At 44.2% G+C, this 26,400-nt stretch overlaps 1 long non-coding RNA gene across 1 annotated transcript in view; it reads left to right on the top strand.

Annotated features, from left to right (window-relative positions):
- Nucleotides 1-26,400, top strand: part of LOC130165396 (uncharacterized) — a 77,631-nt gene that overhangs the window by 29,324 nt on the left and 21,907 nt on the right. The window contains exon 2 of the long non-coding RNA XR_008826793.1: nt 18,390-18,508. This is a non-coding gene — a long non-coding RNA (uncharacterized LOC130165396). The remainder of the gene's footprint in view (nt 1-18,389; nt 18,509-26,400) is intronic.

Here is a 26,400-nt window from a genome sequence, read left to right as displayed (position 1 = left end):
AAAAAAAAGTGTTTTACATTCACAGATGATCCTAATTTGGTGTGGTTTGGAGTGTAATTTAGATCAAACATAGCCATGTAAATGAGTCAGGGTTTTCATAATTAGGTGCCTCTGAAGAGGGGTGGAGAGCGAAAAGGGAAGAGAGGGGAAGAGCTCGGACCACATCAGTAGGTGTGGCGTTGAGGCCGCTCATCCACTGCCGGGCAATTTTCGGTTTCTTCCCCCTGCTCGGAGGGGAGAGAGAGAAAAAGAGAGGCGAGCTGCAGCGAGCAGGCAGGGGTTAGTTTAGGGAAAAACACACTCCCAGCGGCACACAGCAACAAAATAGGTCACTCTGCGCCGATTTGGCTTGTCTGTTTCCACTAAGCAACCGACTCGGCTCAGTGTTTGGTACAGAGGAAGGAACTGGCCTGCTGCCAGCACACACACACACACACACACACACACACACACACAGAAGAGGGCCTGTTTTCCCCCAGTGGGGCCTGTTGATTGAGGATTACCAAACTGAAATATTACGGGTATTGTGTAGGTGTAATGTTTACATTTACATTTTGGGTGAAACGGCTCACAATGAGGAGCAACAGTAGAATGAGACGTCATTTCTATCAGCAGTTTTACAATCAGCCAACAGGAGGAGGGTTACAGTCACTGCACACAGACAATAGGTGTGAATTCAGCACATGGATACAAATAAAATAACAGCCCAGAATAATAAAATAAATGATGCTGTTTCTTTAGAACATCACTCACTTCAATAACTCAAGAACAAACTTAAAAAAAATGAATGAATAAATGAAATAGGAAATAAAACAAAATCTGAAAATTATTCTGCATAATGGAGCATCTTTTTAAAAAGTCAGTAAGTATGCAAGCAAATAAATATATAAACTAAATAATTAAATAATCAAATGAATAATAAATTGAAATAAATTAAAATCCCCAAATGGTTATGTATGAGATAAATTAAAAATTAATAAGTTAGAAAGTAAATATAAAATAAACAAATGAATTGATGAAAAAACACCTATTTATCAGCCATTTTATTGATTTGTGTTATATTGTGCATTGATGCTTTTAGGGTTTTGTAGATCTCTAGATCTAAATGAAAGAAAAACTTTGGTGCTTAGAAAAAAAGAAATCTAAAAATACAGAAGCCTAAATGACACAGGAGATCAGTGAATGGGCCATTAAATGCACATTTGGTGCAATACTCTGCAGGTCTAACGCTGGATGCAGTTTATTGGCTTAATGAATATAAAATGTTCAACTGTATGAATGTGGAGCAACACTCATAAATACCCTGTCAGTCAAAGATCAGGCTCAAAATACAAAGATGTGACAGGAGGGATGTGTAGGATTAGTCGATGACATGGAGCAGCAGTTGATGGATTGTTATTTGGAGCTGCCAACATGCAGAAAGTGCATCTCTCTCTCCGGCTGTAACCCCAGAACAGCCTGAACTCTGGAGCTCTGAAAGCCAAATCGTTACGCCGCCTGTCTGTCTGTACTTCAAGATAAGAATCGCATTCAGGGTTTTTTGTGCTCCGCAAAAGATGCCAAGAGTCTAAAAGTATGTTGGAAAAATGCATGTGATGTGCAGTTTACTAACATCAAGCTGCTTTGTCTGCGGCTTTCAAAGTACAAACAGTTTTTAAACTCTCGCTGCCAACGTGTTGAAAAGTTTCTGCTTTAACTCTGCCGATAGCCAGTCAGGGGCCAGCGAGGCCACCTGCACAGAAGGTAAATGCAACATGGCGGGATTGTGAACCTCCCTAGGGATGCTGGGATAGCCACATGGCCCGCCAGATCTGCCAGGGTGGCCCCGGCGACACCCGGCTGGGTGCCATGCTGGGCGGCACGCAGCTAAGCCCGGGGATTAGCTCACGGTGCCACCTATCTGATGAAAGCAGAGCCAATGGGATTGTCTTCCCTTCTCTGCATTTATGACCACCCCTCCCTCCCTGTGTCTCTCTACTATCTCGTTTGCTACTCTCTGTGTTTCTGGCAGCAGCGGAAAGCACATACATGCTACCATGCTGGTAGTAAAATGTATTGTTGGCTCCGGGCTCGTATTATCTTGGAGTGAGGAGTGAAAGCCCGTCCAAGGAAGAGGACATTACCTCACTGCTCCATCTGAAGGGTTGACTCCCCTCATGTGACAACGTGACAACTCCTCTCACAAAATAATTGATAGTCCTCATTTAAAACAGATTATGCTGCATTTTAAAGGACAGTCAGCCCATTAAATCCTTCGCTGATGAGATGATTGAGAGTTTCAAACTGCATCCTCAGTATTTTCTCCAACAGATATTAAATGTTACTGAGTGAGTTTTTTTGAATGTTCAGTGACTGTGTTTGGTTTTGAACCTCTCTTCCACTGCGGCACCATCACTGCAGAGCGGTGTCACGCAGCAGAAAGGACTGGTAACAACAGTTAGTTCAGTCCTATAAAGAAAAGAGTAAAGTCCCTCTTTAAAGCCTGTAAAATGTACAGTGTTTGCGCTTCAGCTTCTGTTAGTGTCTCTGATTTAATGGCTGTGTTTGTACTTGCATTGATGATTATGCTGATGTGGCAATCTGCCATTTTAACACATAAAGGTCAATGCGTTGGGCGAATGACTAAACAGTTGTATGTAATGTTTTCTACAAGTCTGTAGAAAACAACCCTGATGATGTCACTAGTTTGACGGGGCCTGGAGACTCCAACTTTTTTAATGGAAAGCCTGTTACAAGCTCGAGCCGTGGCTTTTTGAAAGACATGGACGTTAACCAGGCAGGGAGGATTTGATGAGAAGGTCGCATTGTGGGGAGTGCTGGATCCAGTTTTTTTCGTGGAGTTTGACTTGTAAAAGCAAATAATAGTGTAGATATCTCAGCCTCCATCAATCATAGCTATTCCTTTTTTTTAATGTCTCTTGTGAGTCTCCCAACTTTGTGGAAGTGTAATCCTGAATCAGCAGAGTAACCCTTTATTTCATAGAAACAACTTTGGTCAAAAATTAAAATCCATGAAAAATGCGAGGCACGCTGTGGGTTGTTAAATCTCCTTCTGGACGGCAGTCAAGAGACATTTAGACTTGTGGCACAAGCCACGTATCAACTCTTGGGTCCAATGGCACATCTGAGACAACCCCGACAAATCAGCATCTGTCAAGTTTGGTTGGTCTGTCCACAGCAGGAAACCAGTGGAAAAACGTTGTTCTTGACACGGGACCTGATGTGAGTAGTGTCTCTCAGAAGGAAAGGAAGACAGGAGCAGTGTGACATAGTTATAGAGCCATAGAACGTCTTCAGGACACCGGAGGGAGTTCAAAATGTTCAACTCTGACACCGGAAGCCGCCGTCTCCAATCTATGTCTACATCTGTGATCTTTTTCTAACCTTTCCCAAGTAGTTTCAGTTGCTTAAACTTAACCATACACAGTCTTTTTGGTTGTTTTTTCATTCATAGAAACTTTTTCGGCTCCACGAGAATAAGAATTATCCTGTCTTTACAAATATGACAAGTTTCTATTCAATGACCAATCACTCGTCTTGTAGTTTTACTATATTTGACCTTAATGGCTTAATTCTTTAACTTCAAGGAGGACATAACTGTAGCTATCATGTGAACGTCTTTAGTCAAGTGGCTCATCAGTGTCGAGGGCTCTTCCCGACACCTCGCGTCTGAAACCTGCAGTTTATTTCTTCAGATTCAAACTCCACGTCCACCTGACACCTCCTCTGCTCTTAATTAGCCAAAGTTTGTGTCCCGGGTGTCAGACCGCCGGACGTTATCAAGCCCATTCTGAGGGGAACGGAAGCAGATTTCCTATTGATAATAATGAGACAGGCTGAAGGATCTCCCCTGCGCTGTATAATGAAGTGTCACCGCTGTGGCACGGGTGTCGGGTAAAATGAGGCCACAGTTGCGGGACACCTCCGACACACACATATCTTTGCCATCTCTGGATGAAAAACGCAGTGTTTTGATACCTAATTAGATATTCCTCCTCCTCCTCAAAACGTCTTTGACATCACGGACGAAACTTGTTCATCTGGTCTACAATCGAGGATTCATTCCAAAATATCAGGTATAAGCAGTTTGAGTAATAGCTCAGCTTTTGAGGACGTTCGAAAAGCGAAGCTCTTCTCGTTCACCCAGAATGGATATATGACATTTTGTAATGAAAACCCTTGAAGTTCTACTCTGAAAATGACCTGTCATTCAAACAAATTAGATCTAAATGAAGCTGCTCGAGTTCGTCCACCCTGCTCCCTTGTCATCTCTGCGTGAACCATCCTCTCTGATTCTCCCCAATTAAAAAGGACACTTCTGTGCTGTTTCTGCAGCCGGGAAGTGAAAGCAGAATCTACTGAGCGCGGACAGATTTCTCTCTGACCGGATTTATTTTTTCTGTTTGTAGCCGGAGAGAAGATCGGCGTAGTTCATGTAACTGTTTTGTCCTTGTTTCCCTGAATCTCTCCGACAGCTAGCTCGAGCCGTAGAGCCACGATGGCCACATTTATGGGAAATATATCAGGTTCAAGTAAACTGGAATCATCCTTAAACATGCCCATTTCCTATTTTATAACTGACTGTAAATAAAATGTATCCACTCAAAAAAAGTTAGCCAATCCGGCAGCTTTATGACAATTTTGACTGTATGTTCCTCAGTGCTATTTCAAAAAAGATCCAGACCTCACAAAGTAGTGCACCCATGGTCAAAATAAGTCACCCTCTTTCCTTGCCAAAATCCACCGTTGCCCCCCCACCCCCCTCCCCTCTCACCCTACCTTCCCTCCCTCCCAGAGCGACCCGAGGCTGGGCACAGAAGGGCCGGGGTTGCCAAGCACAGCACATGGCTCTGGGTCTGGGGACAACAGAAGTCGAGGTCCCTGCAGGGCCCTTCAGTTCTTACAAGGCAGTACTCCCCCCCCTCCCATCACACACACACACACACCCCACTCAACACACACCTCAGGCGGATGGGGAAAGCACACAGTCATCCCCCCAGGAGGAGTGAGGCGACAGGGACTGTGATTCCTCAGAGCTACACTCCCCTTTTTTTCTCCACCTCTTCTCCCTCTCCTTCCTCCTGCAGGCTACGTCCTGCACATGTGATACGACAGACAGCCTCATGCTGCATTACCCATACACCTCTCTGGCCATGTCTGTGTCGCTTTAAGCCATGTTCCCTGATGTAGCATCAAAAACTGGGACACGAACACGACACTCGTAGACACGGGGAAAGGATGGAGACGGTATGAAACGATGCACCAAAATGCACTTTGTTCATCAGTGTTGTCTCAATATCAATATTGATCATTACATGTTCCGCTGCTGTCTCAAAGTCACATCAATATGTCTGACTTATAATTCTGGATGTCATCCAGAAGTGTAAACAATTGGAAGTAAACCAGTCAGGGAGAGAGAGGCAGTTTGATTGGATGATAGACACAGAGGGAGGGACGGTTCAGAAATGAGTGACAGTGGCATTGGTTAGAGTTTTTATTTCCAGCTGCTGCAGCAACATGGATATTCATCTTTCAGTGGTGTTTTCACGATTTGAATTTAATTTATTTTACCAATTCACCCTGTGCTGCTAAATTTGACTTTTCATTTGCAATAAGAAGTTTGTATTTTTTTTGTTATTTCAAACGTTACATGTTGCTGCCAATCCGAGTAGAATTTGAGGAGCGAGGCTCCAGCGAGGTTTATTCTCTTACCGTAAACCCAAAGGAAAATATAATTTTCCTACAGGTGGAGTGTTTTCATTCTTGCAATAAAACATATAGATAATTAGATTTTTGTATATTAAGGAGATGAAAGTGTAGGTAAACTCATTGTTATTAATCCCTGAGTCTTCGCAAAGTATCTGTGACGGCGGCATTAAAGAGTCTTTAAAGAGTCTCGCTCACGTCCCCCGGGGAACTTTAAAGTCACTTCAACCGCCGCTTTTATGAGCCCTTCTCAGAGCAAAACGGATGACATCGAGCATGTTAAGATCCAATATTCTCAGAGCTGAGTGTACATAAAGACCAATGCTCATCTGCGCCCGCTTATTTGCACTTACAAGTATTAGTTTTTGTATTAGATTCCCTGCTCAATATGGGCTTGTTTTCAACTTTTTTTTTTTTTAGAAGAACAAGATCCAGAAAAGTTGGAACAAAAGCAGTGGGATGTTTTTTTTATTATTATTATATTATTTATTTTTCCTTCTCAGATCCACAGAGTTCATTAGCTCTCTCATAATCTGCCGATGTGGCAATAAAAAATGTGCACCAACAAAAAGCACCGAGCCTTTTCCTGACACGCCATTAAACTGTGATGCATGACTGTTGCCGGAGTACTCCATCTAAGTTTTTCCAGTTGAAAGGTCAACAGGGAGACATGACAGCGCTACAGAATGGGTGCGCCATTCGTTTCCTTATTCTCCTTGCAGTTAATATGTCAAATTGAGCAAGGTGTAGAGATTTGGGTTTGATGCGGCGAAGGCTTTATGGTGCCGGCGTATAAAAGGAGCGCGAGCAGTCCTCCTCCTTTCATGGTGGCGGGAGGGGGTGGGGTTATTGAGCAACTCTGTGCAGCCATTTTAATTGACATAACCTGTTTATCTGTAATAGTCCTTGAGCTCCTGTAACTTCACAATAAAACACAGCGCTCATTTTTCTACTCTTTTATCTGCAAAACCGAGCTGTTATCACAACATATGAAGCGTCAGCCGGTATCTTCCATCACGACTACTTCTAATGGCTTTTAAAGTAGTTACCTGCGAAGTCCTGACATTTATTACGATCATTTTCGAGGACCGACACGGCACAAAGGTCTGCTGCTATCAGGAGGCGACATCATTATGAATTATTGTTTGCGACCAAGGTAGAAAATTGTACTTTGTGGCTCTGTTTCCCCCGTGATAAATCAACCAGTCACTTTTCACATCTTGGACTCTCAAAGCTGCTGAGTGTAGGACTTTTTCGCCCCCCCCCCCCCCCCCCCCCCCCCCACACACACACACACACACACACACTGTTTACCCATTTCCTTCTCCCTCTCTGCCGCCGTGAAAAAGCTTCCTGCAGGTTCTTTGCTGCAACAGCCAGTTTCTACCATTTCTCAACCGCAGATCTTTGCTCATTCCCGATTATTAGCGCCGGCCTGAGCTGCTACTTTTCAAATGTTTATCCTAACTGCACGTTTCTGCTTCCCAGGGAAAAAACATAAGTGACAGGGAAATAAGTAGACAAAGGGGGCTGCATTTGTCAGTCGCTATCAGATGGCTGTTAACATGGTTCCTGGATACTCTGTTAGCTTTGGGAGAATGAGAGGTGAAGCAGCACAACTTTATCCCTGACTACATCTCCTCTGGTAAAGTAATCCTCTGTGTGGCGGCGGCGAGATAAGGCCCGCACACTCGCTCACGGCCTCGGTGAAGCAGAGGCGGGAAGAAGTTGGCCGTCGCCGTGGCGATGCTGGGTAAATAGAGGTGATCATTGCTCACAGAGAAGAGCTCAGAGTCTCAGAATAGGCAACTGATCTTCTGTCAGAGCCAGAGGGTCATGGAGCCTGGGAGAAATATGGACCAGAGAAGAAGAAGAGAAGCGGGAGAGGAACATGAGAGGAAGGAGAGGAGATGGATGGTGCATGAAGGAAGAGAAAGAAGGAATCAAGGAGGAGGGAAGGGAAAATAAGGGACATAAGAAGGTGACAAGAAAGATGGCTAACTGAATGAAAGCAGAAAATAGACTGAAAGAGGAGAAAGATAAGAAATGAAAACTGGAGAAGCAATGGAAAAGAGAAGGAAGAAGAATTTTAGAAAGGGAAAATTAAAGAGAGCTTGAAGAATGAAGGAAAAGAGATCAAATGAAGATGACAAGAAAAAAAGGAACCGAGGAAGGTGGTGAGACAAGAAAAACTGAAGGGAGAGACTTAGAGAAAGAGGGCAAATTAGAGCTGAGAAAAGGAGAAAGTGGGAGCAAAGATGGATGGTGCAAGAGGCAAAGAAAAGGATGGGGGGGGTAGAGGAGAGGAGGAGGAAAATTAATTTGAAGAAAAGAAAGCCGAGAGGAAACGAGAACTGAGCAGTGAAAGTTTTGAAGGAGAGGAAGGAACAATGTAGAAAACTGGATGAAGTTATGCAGAAAGGAGTGAGAAATAAACGAAGATAAGAAAACAGGGAGGAAGGGGCCAAGAGGAGAAAAATGAAAGAAATGAGGAAGAAATGAAAAAAGGAGAGGAGGAAGAAAAAGATGCAGTTGAAGGAAAGTGAGAACAAGGAGAAGGTGAAGAACTAGGAACCTGAAGAGGAATGGAAGGAAGGAGGAGGGGGGGAGAAAATGTGAATGAGACAGGAGGGGGGAGTCCTCTTCGTCTAGACTCACTACAAAGAGTGTAATTAACAATAACAAAAACCTGGCTTCCCTTCACCTACTTCAAATAGACCGCCGCAGGTTACGGCGAAGCGCTACCTTGATGTGCTGCAGCGTGCTCGCCCCGCCGAGCCGGCGCCCGCGGTGCCGAGCTTTACCTTCTAGTGCATTCTGATCACCGCGCCGCTCTCCAGCCCGATTAGGACGATTAATATTAATGGCTTGGCAGTTTCTCTCTGCTGATCAGAGCTCTCGACTGACTGGTTCCCAGCGTGGAGCCACACCTTGCTGTAGGTGACTGTCAGGTTTGATTATAGGCAGATTAAGGGCTCTCTTTCCCCGCTGCCGCTGTTCGACATACTCAGATAAGCAGCATAAGTGCCGGACGGTTATTCACTGTCGGAGAGGTGATTCTGTGAGGTTTGACAGCACGGGTGATTGCGCCAGGCCACACTGTAAAAAATGTCTGCTTTCCAGTTGTGGGGTTTTTTGACTACAACAAGGTGCAGTCTGCAGGTGTCAGGGAACCCTAAAGCGTGTTTCGCTTGTGGCCAAATCCCGGGTTGGTGATGTCACAGCAGGTGTATCCCATCAGCTGTTAAGAGGAATAGCCTGCTGATACTGTAGACAAGTTGTTTTCACAATGCACACATGCTGTGGACACACACAGGCGTGGGCAACAGGGGCACTAATGAGAAGGAAAAAGAAAAAAACTTAATTGCTCAGAAACATCACAGAAAATCGACCAAATCTATTACATTTAGAAGCCAAACGCTAGCAGCTGATCACAGAACCTCCAACATGGCGACCAAGTGTGTCCAGTGGGATGCAGAGGAGGGGCAGAGAGCATCAGGGCTTTATGGTAAACAGCATTCCCAGGCTTTTCCACAGTGATGGATGAGGCAGCGAGGCTGATAGTGGCTGAAAGGTAAAAGTGTATCCAGCATTGTGGGGTAGGAGGAGGGGGAGGAGGTGGGGGGGGGGGGGGGTCCACTAGCTCCCGTTCAAGCCATTTGTAACACATTAGATGCTGATTCAGCATTCATAAACCTCACACAGCCCTTTTTTCCCTCCACATGTTGCTGCTGGAGCCTCCATCATTCTCTCAGCCTGAGCTGAGTGAGATATTTAAAAAAGAAATTTCAGTATTTTTTTTAGATTTAGATTTATATAAATATTTTTGATTTGCCCGTCAATCAGTCAAATAGTTTACCTTTTTATAATTTGTGCTTCTTTGGCTAATTCTGCTTTAGTTCTTCTTTATTCTTTCTTTATTGAAAAGACAAACCAGACGCCTGAAACTTATCGCTTCCTGTTCGACAGGAAATAACTACAAATGGAAAAAAAAATCTTCCCATTAAGTGGAAACATGTTGGATCACTGTTTCCTTATGGCAATCTGTGTCCGATACCGGCGTAATGTGTGAAACACACCCCGTGTTATTGAGTTAATACCCATTTCTGAGCAGAATTAGCTCAACTCCGCCTGAGCCGGACCAGTAATTACAGTAACGGTGTCGGGTCGTGTTGCGGCGGCCGGCGTTAATCATGTGCCATCAAACCCGGGCTCCTTTGAGAGCCAATCAGGTATCAGATTGCTTTGGGGGGTAAAGAAAACAAGGCTGAGTGAGAGAGGTGTCTGACCGCTGTACCCAACCTCATCTGTCTTCCTCTCAGCAGGGGGGGGCTGCCTGACCCTTGACCCCCGCGGAGAGCTGCAGCATTCATCACAACACGTTAGGTAATATGGTTAACTACCTACTTCCTCTGTCAGGACTGCGGCCGCTGCAGGGGATTGTGGGGCGGTTTGTCTGCAGGTTGACCATCCTTCTTTCTGCCAGGTCTGACAAAGAGATGGGATCGTTATAAAGCGATCTGCAGTGGTCGCAGGTGAAAAACGAGCGTAGTCCATCATTGGGTGCTTTGGCATTTGAGATGTTTTCTCCTCCCTCTGAGTCTGTTGTGCTGCTGCTGTCGTCTAAGGTGTTAAATGGCCTGTCCTGTGTGTGTGTGTGTGTGTGTGTGTGTATGTGTGTGTGCGCAGATACAGGATGACACACCTCTTTCAAAAACTGATTCATTCCTGTGTGTCATTGCAGATCTGATTTAACCTGTGTGGTGTTGCTATAATAATTCTCCAGTCTGTGATTTACAAATTGACCTAAAAGTGCAGGTCACACTGAAAAATAAAGCTTCGTTCGTCAGTTAAAATTGACACTACAGCCGTTTTTCTACGGTAAATCAAGTTTCTCCAAATAGCATTATATGTAGATAAAAGCCAACACGTTCTGCTGCCTTTTTCTGGAGCTTTCAGCCACATCTTGCTTCATCTTCATCAGCAAATGGAGTTTTCTCCTTCATCCTGTAACCCCTGCCTTTTTAAAGAATGGTCTCTGGCGTTGGATGTTAAATGTCCTCTTTGATCGTTCTACTGACTCCTGGTCAGCGGCATGGACCGACTGTTTCCAGTGGTCGTTCAGTTTTTCTTGCCCAGTGTCCTTGCCGTTTCACCAATGCGCTGACTCAGCAGTGTGTGTTTTGGTTGTAACCCGGGGGGGGCGGGACTTCCATCATCATCAGTAGATTCAAGGAGTGGATGATGAGAATCTTGCCCCCCGGGTTAAGACCTTAAAGGGCATGTTTTAAACGAATGTGGTTCCCCCAGAATCCCACTGGGACTTGACTGAGACAAACACAGGACTCACCTGAAAGCCGGACCGCTGCATGTGTCATGTAGAAAACTGGTGAAACATCAAGGACGTTGGAGTAGAAACTAAGTCTTAAGATGCTGTTCCCAAGAATAAGAATGAACTTTCATGTAGGGAGGGGGGGGGGTCATCATTACTAAGTGCTTCCCAAAGATTTAGGCAACTTAATCCACTCAGTTCAAGCCAGAGAAAGATTGTGGTCATGGTTAAGAGAAATGAACATTAACTGTTGGCAGGAAACAAAATGCCAACTGTGGTTTCTATAAAAGCAAAACACTGTACATCCACCTCCAACCCCTGCCTTAGATATTTAAAGCTATAACACGTCAATCAACTCGCTCGGTTATGACGGACAACAATCATTTTTTTGCACAGCGGCAAAAAAAAAAGTCGCTTGTCAGAACCACGTAAACTTTCTTGAGCACTTGACAAACAACAGTAGGAGCAGTGAGCAGTCTCCAAACGGGGGAAACATGTGACTGAATAATGAAATGTGGTAGAAAATAGTTGCTTTATCGCTGACCTCACTTCTCATCCTCCTTTTCCTCATCTGCAGATAGAAAAGCATTCGCGGATGAGACACACGCCGCAGATATCCCAACTTCCTGTTCGTGTTAGGAAGGGAGCGGGGCGATATTTTCGCTGGATAAACTCGGCTGCAGTGTGATGCTACTGTATGCACAGAGGACTTAATTGATTGTGTGCAGTTTCAGTGGCTTAGCATCTGGCGCTCGTGATAATCCCCCTTCTGTCCTGCATCAGTCGGACGTATTGATGAAGCACTCAGGGCTGTAGTGCTACATTTACTCGGCACATTAGCCCATTACAGTTATGGGCAGACAAGTAAGTAGAGACTCTTTACCTGAAGAGGGATCGTTTGTGTGGAGAGAAGCAAAACAGGCTGCATGTTACTGCTTCCTGCTTTCTGAGGGACTGTGTGTGCAAAACACAAGCTCAGAGGTTTATATCCGTCACTTTCCAAAGACACATTACTACAGAAATATGTAGATGAAACAGTGTGTGGTTTGGCCCCCTACATGATTATAGCAAAAAACGGGAATCGTGTGTGTAGATATATAAAGTATATGAAATAGTTCACTTCGACCCTGATATGACTCTTTTAATTTTCTCTCTGGGGATAAACAGTTATTTTCAAGCTTCTTCAATCAAGGGTTTGAACATGATAGTGATAGCGGATATAAACTATTTTGGGTTCTTCGAATGTAAAACACTAAAAAAACAATATCTTTCCAAAGATTTCCGTCTGTTGTCATTTTGAAGAACCTATCATTTTCACAGAAAGATGATATGAATAGATACGCAGCACTGTTTGAGTAATATTTGCAATTTTTCTAGATTTTGAAATTGCTAAAGAATCAAAACAAAGTATATACATACATATATATATATGATATATATTGTCACTGGTTTGACCACACTTGACCCTTTTTCATTTTTTCAGCAGCAAATTATGATTCAATTATAAAGTCAAAATATCCTTCCACATAGATATACACTGTTTTGACCTCTTGGAATATTTAACTGCATCATCTTTCCATAGATTTCTATGTATTGCCGTTTTGATGTATGATGATGTGCGATCAGGGGCATCTTGTGGTAAAATGCAGTGGAAGTACATTGAGTCTGGGGAGTCTTTTCTGTTTGTGGTGTCAATAAACAGCCACCTAAGGCCCTTCAGGAATCTGACAAACACCACTTGATCCGTGGTGCGAAGACCATTAGGATCAGGTATATTGATGGTGGCGCGCCGCCGCAGCCCAGCTCTCCTGGCGTGAGGCAGCATCCATGCCGAGAGGACACTTGTGCACTGTGTGTTTCCAATCACACGCCGGCCGTGCTGAGATGCCTAATGGCCTCGCGCTCAGCCTGTCGCAGGAAAACGCCTGGCGCACGGCGCATGCGTTCCCGACCAGTCTCCGTCCCATTGGGTGCAGTTCAGGGGCTCGGGCAGATGGGATACAGGCACCGGGAACAGGCAAGAGGGGGAGGATTTGAAGGGGAGAGTGAGGGCGAAGGGATGGTGTGTGTGTGTGTGTGTGTATGTGTGTGTGTGTGTGTGTGTGTGTGTGTGTGTGTGTGTGTGTGTGTGTGTGTGTGTGTGTGTGTGTGTGTGTGTGTGCTGCCTCTGCCCATCCGTGCATTCAACATGCCATCCAGAGACTGCCCATGCTTCATTAGGATGCCAGGATAATGGCCAACAAGCACGCGCCGTGACACCCCATTTCCTGTGCAGCGAGCTCTCCAACCACGACAGATGTCGACAGTGCCGTCGCCGCCACTACTAGGGGCCCCTCCACTTCCTGCCTGCTTGGCCGAGCCGCCGTCCCACCGCCAGGGAAGAAGGGGGCAGCCGGGGCAGTCGTATATACACCAAAAAGGGGCACTGCTGCCAATCTGAGGCGCTTATGTTGTGGGAGATGTTTTTGTTTGTTTTTTTCTGTTTTCTTTTTGACCAGATTTCTAATCTCTCTTTTGGAGTTAATATCTGATTTACTACTCAGGCGCTTGGGATTACAACACAGCAAAGGCTCATTATGTTCCGTTCCCCGCCTCACCGCCGCCGCCCCTCCAAAATCCAAATGATGTATCTGTAGACAAAACATAAACAGATGTTCCAGTGGCTGTTAGGTGTCCTCACCGGGGATGTGGATGAGGGGGGGGAGGGGGGGGGGGGTGATCATTTGACATGTGTGTTTGCGAGCATCAGGGACAATGTTGTTTTAAAAGGTGTTATTATGCTTTTGCAGCAGCAGTCGTGGCGTGTGCGCCGGTAATAATGTCGGGCCGGATTTAGAGTGCTGTCACGGACGCATCAGGAGAGGGAGCAGGGGCCGTGGACCGAGGCTAATGGAGGCAAAACAACCTCCAGCTCCTGCCCCTGCTGTCCAAAAATCAGCTTTTAGAGGGAAAACACAGGCCACCTCTCAGCGCTCGCGCAACACGATACGTCAATATGAGAGGCAATTTAATCCTCTCATTTGAATATGCATCCTGAAAAAAAACCCTCCCCCTCCCTCTCCTCTTTGGCGTTTTTGAACCCCGACCAGATTTCAGGACCATGGGGGGAGGAAATTGTTGTACATTTCCTGACAAATTGAGTTAAACGGACATTAAGTAGGGCTTTAAGAAAACAAATGGTCGTCTTTATCACAGGTGGACACTGATGGCTTAATGGGGGCCTGTGAGCTGATCGTATCACCGGCTAATGGCTTGACAGGATGCATTAAGGTTTTTGTGTAAAGAACTGGCGAGCGGGGGCCAGGCGGGATGGCGAAATGCAGACCTGTCAAGTGCTACGTGTCCCCTTTTTTTTTTTTTTTTTTTTTGTGCAGGGAAGCAGATGTTTGTGTATATACGGCGGACTGGCAGAGGGAGGCCGGCAGCAGATGCCTGTACCAGTGCCAAGGTTCAGGATTGTACAGACGGTACATGTTCAGAGAGAGAAAGCTGCCTTCCCTCTGCCATAGGTGGCTCCCCAGCCGAACGACCCCCCCCCCCCCCCCCGCCCCCCTCCTGCTTAACCACCGCAGCGTCCGACCCCTTTTATTTATTCATCTATTTGTTGAATTATTTACTCATTCCATCGCTCGTTTGGCCGTTTAACGACCCGCCTGGAGGCATGGGAGAGATGGAGCGTTTACTTCAGGGACAAATGACCATTCACTTCATTTATTGGGAAAATAAAAGCAAATGTGATAACACTATGGGCCTTTACAGTGTGTGCTAAAGAGGTACCGTTTGTCCCCAAACATGACACTTCACTGAGTGAATGAAACCCTTTGTATGATTCCCTTCTGATGCGGATTCTTGCTCCAAAATTCAATCCACCCTCTGCAAATACACATCACAGGCCTTTACAGTCTACTCTGGGCTTTATGGGATCCTTTTATGAAGTTAGAAATAAAGAAATTGACACTTGCTTTGCCAAATTGTTGCTTTTAGCTCTGTGGTCACTTTGAAATGAGCCCCCTAATGTCATTTGTGTCAAATGTAATTCTAATTATAATGTAGACATACTTATAAACTACTTAAAAGTTGACTAAAAGTGATGTGCTGGGTGAGTGCATTTCCTGATGTAGCATCCAAAACATGACATTAAGTGTTTGAAATAAGTTCTTTCAGTTGAAAGTGATTAGTGTCAATCAGGTTTGTGGGGATCATTTGCGTTTTGTGCCGAAATCATATGTTCAACATTCAAAACAAGTGACTCCTGAGCACTTCATTTGCACTTAAATAGCATTTAAACAAAGCTCTAGCCTCTAAATTGTCAAAACATTAAATCGTGAATGTCGCACAATGACTTTTCAGCCCCAGAAGACACATATGAAAATAACCTTTTGTTCAGGTGTACTGTTTGAAATCATCACCCAGACAAATATCCTTTGTTGCTGAGGTTCATCTCATCTTGTACTTCTTTTGTTATTAACATCTATTGAATGAATGCGCCAAAGTGTCAGAGCAATAATGGGGAACACCTCAGCTGTTCATTATGAGATGGTCTGCATGTATAAGGTAGTGATGCGGTTCGTCGACATTGATAATCCCTTTGAGCGCCTCGGCAGCTTCTGTTCACCGCTTCCCAACACGGCGGAGGATCACAGCCTCTCCTCTGACACCTCCCTGTAGTTTTGACTTGAAGAGGGAACTTTTTCTTTTCTGCCCCCTCCTTCCTCATCCTCCCCCCTGCCTTCACCCCCACGGCTCCCCTGCTTTGCGAGAGAGCGCTGCTTTGCTAAGGTACAGCTTGTTTTATTAACATCAAAAGCGCCCGTGGGAGACGGCAGTGATCAAATTCCCCTCTAATTAAAATGAACCTGAGTTGAGAATGTTGCGCTGTTTAATATGTACAGAACAGTGCTGATTGCACAAAGCGGCTCCTCCTTTTGTTGGCGCGGATAATGCGGGCCCCGTTGAGACGCCGACGTGGGCGGAATGAGTGTACCTACGGAGCATCCTCGTGATCCGGGTGATGTCCTCATCACCGTCTGATGTGAGACTGATGTCAAATGTGGCTGGTGAAGCCTAAGCCTCACCTCGCCTTTAATTTGGAGGGTGATTGATGGACCTGGAGGCGATATTGCGGAGTGTTCAACTCCTGTCTAGGTTGCCTCCTCCACCCTTTTACCGAGCCAGCAGTGTTTGGCAGCTCTTCCCTCGTCCTTGCTTCCCAGGATGCCTCGAAACTTTCTCAGAGTTCAAGTTCACTTTGCACTTCGTCCTCACTTTGTAGTGCGAGCATCACCACAAACGGATGAAGTTCTTGCAAAAAGCTCTCCATCCTTTGGGGTCAAAGACGGGGCATATGATTTTTAGCATATGCATGTGTTTGATCCAGGAACAGACGGCAGATTTTAGATAGAAAACAAGAACAGTATCGCTGATTTGTCAAAAGGTCTGAGCTTGAGAAATCTATAGAAAGTAGTAGTGTTAGTGTTGGTCATCATCAGCAACTCAGTGTCTACTTGATGAGGTGAGATGCACCAACCGGATTTTCTAATACTCAGCAAACAAAGTAAGAGCAGTAAGAAGCCAGAGGCCCAAAAGAAGAAGAAGAATCCGTCCTCAAGCTGAAGAAATCGCTCTTGTTAGCCATTGCTCATTGGCAAGTCAGTTCTTGCTGCTTCTTCTATATTTTATATAGTTTATATAGTTTGTGCCGAGTCTTCTGTCGGCTTTGCGTTTTTTAAAAACTCTCAGGTGTCTCCATTAAGTTCTCAGGACCGTCGACCTCATCTTACAGTTCAGTCGCCTCTTGCGACGAGAATCAAAATTTGCCGGCGGGATATCGGAGCTCCTCCTCCTTTCTGGACGTCGCCTCTTGCTCAGGGGCTTAAGATTCGGTCTGGGCTCTGGTTATGACTGTGCAGGGGTTTTTGCAGAGAGGTGAGATGAAGGATACAAATTCAATTTAGGTGCTTCTGCCGATCAATGACAGCAATCCAACCTTGATCTCAGGTTATGAATACCTGAGCAGATGTTCCTTGTATGGCATACAGATGACACATGCACAACAACTCCAGAAAAAGAAATCCAATTCTTGGTTTGGTGATTTAGTTCACTGAGTCATCAAGGATTAATCTCTTTCCTTTATATTTATATTTGCGCTCACAAGGATTTTTCACCTGCAGAGTTAAGGGTACAGTGCGACCTTTGACCCCAACACAAGGCCATAATGCTGCAGTGAAGGAGGGATATCTTGAGCATATCATTGCTAACATTGTTGACCGTAATGAGACCCCTGGCGATCATGTACGACCCAACTCCACTCCTTAGATACACATCTAACCTACTTGTTCTGATAGGAATACCAACACATGATGACGCCGAGGTACATGTTTACTCCTCTCACATAACAGCATAAACATGTTTCTCATGATTGATTCGATCGAAAGCCTTGGAGGCATCTTAGAAGCAAACAAATGTGGTGGAGTTGCAACTACAATAACTGCTCAAGATTTCCTATAAAGCAACATTTACAGCCTTTGCAGCCAAACTTGAATCATCTTTGTAAAGACAAACATCCTTTTTAGGAGTATAGTCATTAATTTCACCAACTTTATCTGCTATGACAGGAGTTAGCATCGCTCAGATCACAGAGTCAGAGACACAGATTGGATATTCTTTATTTGATTAGTAATGAAAGATCATGATCTGTCTCCAGAATGGACATCCAGAGTCATTTTGGACGAAAACTCTTCGTGCGTGTTTGTGGACATTTGTTAAATGTGCAACACATAATCAGCACACAGCACCACATTCAGTCAGAGTGGAATCCTGCAGACTTGAATCCAGGCTTTGCTTCTTTTTTTTTTTACAGCCATCCCACCCTGCTGTCAGACTCTGGAGCAGGTAGCTTGCACTCCATTAAACAAACACTGTGGCCCCTCACTTTTATTTGACATTTTATTTGGCTGTGACAAACGAGCAGCAGTTGGATTATAACATAATTTGTCTCCTCTTTATTACCGGCACAAAGGACACCATTCATTAATTATTCTGCCGTTGCCGCTCAACACTAACTGGAAAGGTCCCTCTTTGGACAGATGGCGAGGACAATGTTATTTATATCAATCAGTCCAAAATGTTCAGCTAGGATTACTATTCCTTGGATCGCTTTGATTTATGTCTCTGCACCTCACCCCGTACCCAACCTCACCGGTTCCTGCAGGGACACTTTAATCGAATGGGAATTGAAAACAGACTGTTGAGGCAGGCAATGTGTTTCAGCATGTTTATTTATACATCTCACTTCCCCCCCCCTCCCTCCCTCTTTCTAAACTAAAGTTGTTTTACTGTTGTTTCTTTTCAGAGGGTGAAGTTTAACTTGCAAGACTCTGCGGTGAACAGAGGAGGAGATCCAGTGATACGAGACTGAAACCCACGTTTTCTTCCCCGGTTACGAGCGTCGACCTGTGAGAGGATTTACAGGTAAGGTTGGCAGTGTGAGACCTCTTACATTACAATTCCTGTCACAAAATAGTATGGTATTGTAATGTGTGGTGGACTGGCAGGGCCGGCCCTAGCCTTTTTGGAGGCTTTAAGCATGGGGTCCCCTCAGGGGGGGCCCCTCACATTTAGAAACAATCAAATATATTTTAAAATCACTAAAAGAAAATAATTAATAACATGGTCAAACCTACAACTTTCCTCTTCTCTAAAGGATGGTGCAAATATAAACAAAAAGTAGAATTATTTCACATCAGGATCATTTTTTATTCTCGCGTCCGAATCCCCAATTGATTTGTTATAATAAAAAATCTATTTAATAAACAAAGTTCACATTCATACTCATCCAGATCAAGAATGTCCGCATGAAGTTGCTTCGCTATTGTAAACATTGTTTACATGGAAACCTTAGCAGTTTATTATATTTTTGGGCAGTTTTTTTGATTTCCTTTATGGAACTGCAAAGAAGAAAAACATCAGAATCAACATCAGAAAAAAGCAATTGAAAACTGCCTCATGAAATCACTGGACCCTGGTATCCTGTTTATAATCTGGCTTTTGGAGTCTGTTGTGTTGTGTTGTGTTGTGTTGTGTTGTGTTGTGTTGTGTTGTGTTGTGTTCTATTGTATGTGTTTGTACATGTGGACTTAATCTGGTCTCTTATTCTGATCAGCTTGTCTAAGAGAGACTACAATACACAGGGATCCAGGTTTTTCTTTTAAATCAGTGTCCACCATCTGTACAATAAGTGACACAGTAACTGACTATATAAGAGATTACAGATCGTTAGGTGGTTCCCTCCAGTTGCTTTCGCACAGCCCGCACGCCTCTGGTTCTGATTTACCTGCACGAGGGCGGGATGAATGTCATCTCAGACTCGGTGCTGCAGTTTGTTCGGATGATGAATATAAAGCTGCATAACACGCTGGTTGAGTACAAACAGAGACAGGCAGGTCTGCCCCTGACACCGCCTCTAACAACTCATCATTACCTTTCTTCTCTGCATGCTAACCAGTCCCAGAGCAACACTTGGTAGCTGGGCGCCGTGATTTACGTGCCTGTGTGAAAAGAGAAAAAAATATATTTTGTAATGAATACCATTTACGGAGTAATTAGTTTTATGCAAACTAGTGAAGATGAAAGCAAAAATCTTTATAAATTATGAATCATGTTATAAGTTATCAGGGGTGCTTATCATCGAGTTAACGCACCTCCCCGTTAATTAAAAATGTTCACACAGAGTCAAAGGAGGGAGATAGTTTGCCGGCAGACTCGTCAGGTAGCTGTGTCTCAGAGAAAACCAATTCTGAAGGAAGCCTTTGTTCTTGCTGCTCTCTCTTCAAAATCTCAGATCAGGGCCAGCACTCAGGCGAGAGAGGTAAACAACAATGAGGTTGCAAGACGGGGGGAGAGAGAGAGAGAGAGGACGGGAAACAAACACTGACAGGTGTAAGAACATCATTATACACTGGCAGGAGTACAGCTGCAGACAGTGGACAAAAATCACCCTGACAGAAGACATGAGCTCTAGGTAAAAGCCACTCTGATTTCCCCTCGTCTCCCCTCCTGAATCTACATTCTTCCAAACGTTTGCCCATTGACTAGAAAATCTCCCCAGGCCCCTGATGGTCCCTGGCTCGGCGCGAGGATGCCCAGGCGCTACAGCAACGCTCATAAAAACTCAATTCATCAAGACGAGCGTAATTTGCTCCGAACGGAAAGCGCCACAAAAGGGGGCGAGCTTGTCAGTGAGACAGGTGGCTGGAGATCTCGCTCTGATACTGAGCGATATGAATAATAGATTCTGCTAAATGTACGCCAGGACCCGGGCTGTAAACACAGCTGCCTCCTTTCCCTTCCAAAAGAACAGCTTGGCTGGATGAGAAGCCCGAGCGCTCTGCCTCCACCTGAGGACTGGGGGGGGAGGAAGGGGTGGGGTGGCGTGTTTGGGGGGGGTGATTAACTAATCAAATGCACAGGCTAAATAGGAGGCAAGGAGAGAAAGAGGAGTGAGACAAAGCGAGGGGGGAGAGGTGTAAGTCAGAGGGTTTACCCTCAGTGATTTTGCTCAAGCGCTGAGCAGCACAAAGGATGTTGATTAGTGGGAAATTGATGTCAATCTAAACATTTAAAGAATGAGCTTTCACTGGTTGAGCAGTGACATTAATGAGGACAATCCCTTAATTGTACTAAAACTAAACTTTTAATGTTAATATTTGCTGTGTTTTGATAAATGACGTAATCAGTCAATTTATATATTTATATTTCCCAAAATCGCTAAATGTGTCCCAGACAGTGTCACCCGACACTCCCTGTCCTGACACCTAGAAATTAGAGACAGAAAAACTCCCCCCAAAAAAAACCCTTTAACCTGAACAAAAGAGGCAGAAGCTGAGAGCAAACCCTCCAAAAGCAGCAGCTGTGTAATTATGATATGAAGAAAAAAAATGATAGTTTTAAGTTTTAATAAAAAAAAAAACACACCTATCATCAGCTCATGTCTGCAAGGGTCCACTCAACCCGGAGCTGTAGGTGCAGACTGTACACAGCTACAAGCGTATTGAATACATCCATGTATGTAGTGTAGTACGGACAGGTCAGGACCCCGTATGCAGGGGCCGGAGTATCCGGCTTCTCATAGGTTTATAATTAAACAAATTAAAACCCAATCAGGAGCTTCGCTGGATCAACAAAGGTGTGTGTGAGCAAACATTGAGAGGACTATTTTTTACCATCCAGACTTCACTTTATGTTAATATTCAGATCAGTGTCTGAGGTAGTTGGAGCCTTGTGAGTATTTGATTCGTATTCTGTAATTAAACGTACAAGCCTTTTTGCTCTGGAAGCCATTCCTGCATCCTGTAATACCAACCTTATCTTATCCACTTAAGTCTGTACTAATTGTCCTAATTGTATCCGGACAACCTCTAAGCGAGGGACCATATATTTCCATTTTGGGTGAACTATCCCTTTAAGGTGTATTAAAGAGGCCTGTCTCTACGCTGGTGACGTAAGAAAAAAAATTAATTGCTTTAAGGACCTTTTGTTGTATGTAAGGGTGTGTTTGCTCGGATTAAGGGGCGATTAAAACATTTATTTAAGGGGGAAAAGTAAATCTTTCATTTTTTTTCCTCCTGTCCTTGTTTTGGTGTTTCCAAGTCAAACGCTCTGAATAATGCAGAGGCTGTGAATGGTGTTTGTCTTGGCAGAGACTTTTGCGAGCTACAGTTCCGCGGGATGAAGTCACATGTCGCGAGGAACATCGTAGCGGTTTACTCACCGATGTGTTTACTCGTGAATTATCACATGTGTATCGCCGTTGACTCACAGTGGACTACATTTCCGTGCTGATGTAATTTTCCTGCGCCAAACCACCACCACCTCCACCCACTCCCTGACACTTCAATGGCTGCTCCCCTGTACACTTGATGACTCCCCAGATGAAATTTAGGAGGGTTTTGCCCAGCCGAAGGTAATTAATTCTTCAATTAAAATGTTGTTAAACATTTTTAATGAGTAATTGGCACTGGGGAATCAGATACAAAACTATGTTTAACCAGAGACAGAAAGACAACACGGATGTTTCAAGTTGGTTTCTGCAAATCTGTTCATTGACCCACTTTTTCCTCCCCAAGTATTGCACTGCGCAGAAATATAAATAAAAAATCAAATGTGAAGCGTCTCCTGGCACAGAGGATGTGTCCTTCATCTCAGGTGACTACTGCTTCATTTGGCTGCCACTTTTCTTTTCTTTTTTTTTCTTCTTCTTCTTTTTTTTTTTTTTTTTTCCAGCGCTCCCTAATTAGGGCACGAGACGGCACACAACAACCTGAGATACAGAGCTGCAGTGAAATATGACATCACAGCGCAGGAACAAGATCCACTTAACCTGATTTCACTTCAGTGTGAACAAAGACGAGATAGACGGAACGGAGCATGTTTCATTAATCACCAGCGAATGACAAATAAAAACACTGGGGGAATTTGGCTCTTTTTTTAAGGGCTCTTTTCTACACAGTGAGTGAGAGGTCAGAACAAAAGTTTAGATGACATAAACATAAACATATACACAAGATTAACTTAACTTGGATATTATAATCGGTGTGTGTCTTATTAAATAGGAACTGACTGGGGTGAGGCCACAATAAGCAAAGCGCTTTTTTTTTTTTGAGTGCAGGGCGACTTTAAATTTGATGACATCATCAGGTGAGAGCAAAGACTTTTCTTTCTGTCACTTCACACCTGCCTGAGATCAGTTTTCCACCGTTGGAAGAACGAGAAACCAGTTCTGATGAGTTAAATGAAATCACTGAAGATGCGTTTTTTTGACTTGAAAGCAGAAAATGTAGCACGAGTGACTTCCTATATGAATATCCTCTCACATGTGAACTAATATGTAACATACAGTAAGACATTATTTGGCAAATTAGCCTGTGAGTGACACATCCTCTCTCTCAGCCGCTTGAATAAATCTACTTTTACTGTAGTTTCCCATCAGTCCTCCACTTTAGTTCAGTGCTGTCTGCTTCCCATAATCCTCTTCAGATCAGCTCAAACGCATCAGCATCTGAAGGAGTCCCTCTTCCTCTGCGGCAGGAGGAAGTGGGAGAGGATTTTGTTGCGTATTCACGAGCCGCAACGTTAGCTAATCATGAAGCTAGTTCAGGGAGCCTCAGTTCATTACAGCTCTGCACTCTGTAGGTTCCTGGCATTGTTCTCTCAATTAGAGACTTGTAAATGTGTTGCTTGCTTAATCACCCAAAAACTGGCCCCTAGGACTTCCCCCTAATGCAACCCCATTAAGAGGGGCCATCAAAACAAAAGATCTGCCTCTAATGGCAATAATCCCTCACTTCTGTCACACCCAAGCCAAACTTGTATCTTAAATGAGCGATGATGGATGAGAGCAGGCCTCCGTGTCAAAGAGCTTTATTACCGGTGATGGATGCCGCGGCCACGCCGTGCACCAAACCTCGACCGGGGGCCCGTCACCGTCAGAACCGGTCCATCCCAAGTGTGTCTCACTTAACCCGGCGTCTCTGGAAGTCAGACGGCCGCTCGTGACGCTGAGGGGCAACGGAGGGAGAAATAAGGGCTTATCCAAACAAGCTCATTAGCACAATTAGCACTCGTTTCCTGCCGATGGACCCCCGGAGCTCTCCTAAAGTTTGACTACACAGTGTGGTGACTCGGATGATGAGTTGCAGGGCAGGGGAGGGGGGAGGGGGTGACGAGCAGTTGCTTTTACAGGGCAAGAATACGATCTTGAAGCAGGTGGTGCTGTATGAAGCATTAGCGTCTGATGGTGACCTGTAGCAGTGAGTTTTCTGTTGGACTCTGCAGGTATTTTTCTTGGCTTTGTCTGGAATGTGTGTGGATGTGTTTCCAGATGGGCGGGCTTTGCCTAATAGAACCAGATCTCATCAGACTTAATCAGAGGTGATTCAGCCCATATCTGTCAGTCATTACGTCAGTTGTCAAGGTTGACTCGTGAAAAAAGGACAATTTCACCTTGTCAGTTAATTTTCCAGGTCGTTATGCACACCTCGTTTCAAATTAGGTCAACTAAATATGCTATATCTTTATTTCCTTGTATTTTTCTATAAAAATCCCACTCTCATTTACTGCGTTTACATTAAGCAGCGTTTCTTTTACACTTCTACCAGAAATCGGATGAGAGGACTTAAGAATTCAGCGATTGGAAGAAATATTGTCATTTGTCCAACCATAGATGGTACTGCTTAACATAGGAAGGTGCAGCTTATTGTTTAATCGCAATCTGATATAGATAACTTATAAAAGAAACTATATCATTTGTGATCAGCCTCTGAGTTATTTTCTGCACCTCTGTGTTCTCCGTGATCTTTGACCTACGGATTCTTCACCATCACTTGCTTCTACCCCTGTCCATCTAGGAAGTGAAGCTTCCTCTGTGGTCGCACTGCATGTTCTTCAAGTCTCTGTGTGAAAGCATCCTCTGAGGGCACGCAGTCTAAAAAGTGAACGTTGTCCATGCAAGTCTTTTCTAAATAAAGCCCTGCACGCCGTATGTACGGCAAGCCGCTGCAGCCATTAAGGTGCAGCACAGAGACACATAAACCCTCTAACGTCGTATTCTTCTTAATTATATATGGAAACCATTATATTCCCAAGACGGCCCGGTATATTTAAAGAAACCAGAGTCCTTCCAACACTTCTCCTCTCAGGGATCGCATACTTAACAGGAGATCTGCTCTTAAGGGAGCCTCCTCTGGGTACGCCGGCTGGAAAGAGCCAATCACAACCGTGGCGCTGCTATGCTGCGCCAACGCCGCCCCGACACCGCAGCTCATTACATATATTTGAAGAGTGACTTCTGCAGATGTGCATCTCAGCGGAGGAAGGTCTCTCTTAACGTTCGAGGCAGCAGAGGACGAATTGATTTAAAATTTAAAATGCAAACACGCTGAAAATGTGATCAGTCGGAGGTGTTCATTACCTTAAAACATTCTGTGTCTGCTGAACGTGCTGAAGCTGGTTCTAGGCAAAAACAATAGAATTAGATGTGTATATCTTGAATTTAAAGAGTTAATTTTTAAATGATTGTTTTAATGGGTAAAAAGCAGGTTACAGCTCAAACACACTGACACGTTTTTAAGACAAATGCTCTGACAAAACCAGATGACAGATGATTGTCTTTATAATCAAGTTTTGAAACTTTTGACATAGAAAAGTGGTTTTCAGTTTAGTCAGTCAAGCTCTGTTCGTTTGTAAAGTCAAAGGATCCCTTAGTTTCTAAATGCAGGTAACAGTTCCTGCCCAGGTACGACTGGAGTTTTGAACAGACGGGATAACGGCTTAGAATCACTGAACAGTCTGTAAAGTGACTCTGTCAGGCTCAGGAGAAACTATTTCTCCTTTTCACCTTTTTAAGATGAGCAGAGGGTTGGTTCAGATGCAGGAAGACAGACACCGGGGAAAAAGTATGAAAAGCCTCTCCTTCCAGCAGGAAGTGCCTCCACACCTCAGACTCTAATTAAAGGCGTTGCAGAGCGGGGCTTTCAGCTGCATTAGCAAGCGTTTCCAGTGACAGGTAATAAAGCAGATTGGTTACTTGCAAATGAATGCACACACCCCCGTTCCATTAAGCATAAATAATTTGGCCACTTGGGTATGAGCCTCCCAAATTACTAATTCTTTTTGTGTCTCAAATTACCTATTCTTTCTGATGTTGCCTTAAGTTGATTAGCGCGCTGTGTGCGACTAGCCATTGGCTTTTTCCAGGTTTTCAGCCTGTTTTCATTTTTCATAAGGTGAAGAAGTGTTCAGATCGCGCTGTGGATTTGTTTTGCTTTTGTTTGTGCACATGCACAGGGGCAAGCCACTTTCATTACTGGCACAGATGATAATTTATGCAGTTATTCCCAACTTGTGCATTTTGGTGTGATTCTGCACAGGCTTTTCTTCTCACACCTTGTAGTCTTTGCTTGGGGATGTAGAATGAATATTAAATACAGTGGCAGTGGGCCACTTGCTTTGTTTTCATCTAGAACACACATATAGGCAGCACATACTGTATGAAATACAAGTTTTCATATTCATGAAAGATTTATTTTTCCTGCATGTCTCTAATAAACATAAACATTTTCAAGACAAGCGGATACTTGTTGTGTTCGGTTCCTTGCTGCTGATTGCTTGTGATCCTGCTGATCTCAAAGTTAAAGTTTATTTTTCTCGTGATCTCATTAGAAGTCATTCTCTCCATGTGACTGTGATCTAAGAGACCTGTGAATATGGAGCGAGATGGGTCATACCATGCAAATTCCCTATGAAATAATCAATTTTTAATTCTAAGCAGCCCTATTTTTGGAATTCATGGGAATTCTTCTGTTTCT

This window comes from Seriola aureovittata, chromosome 24 (genome assembly GCF_021018895.1).
Source record: "Seriola aureovittata isolate HTS-2021-v1 ecotype China chromosome 24, ASM2101889v1, whole genome shotgun sequence".
Lineage (NCBI taxonomy): Eukaryota > Metazoa > Chordata > Actinopteri > Carangiformes > Carangidae > Seriola > Seriola aureovittata.
Note: the sequence above shows the minus strand (reverse complement) of the source record. Positions and strands in the feature narration are given on the sequence as shown.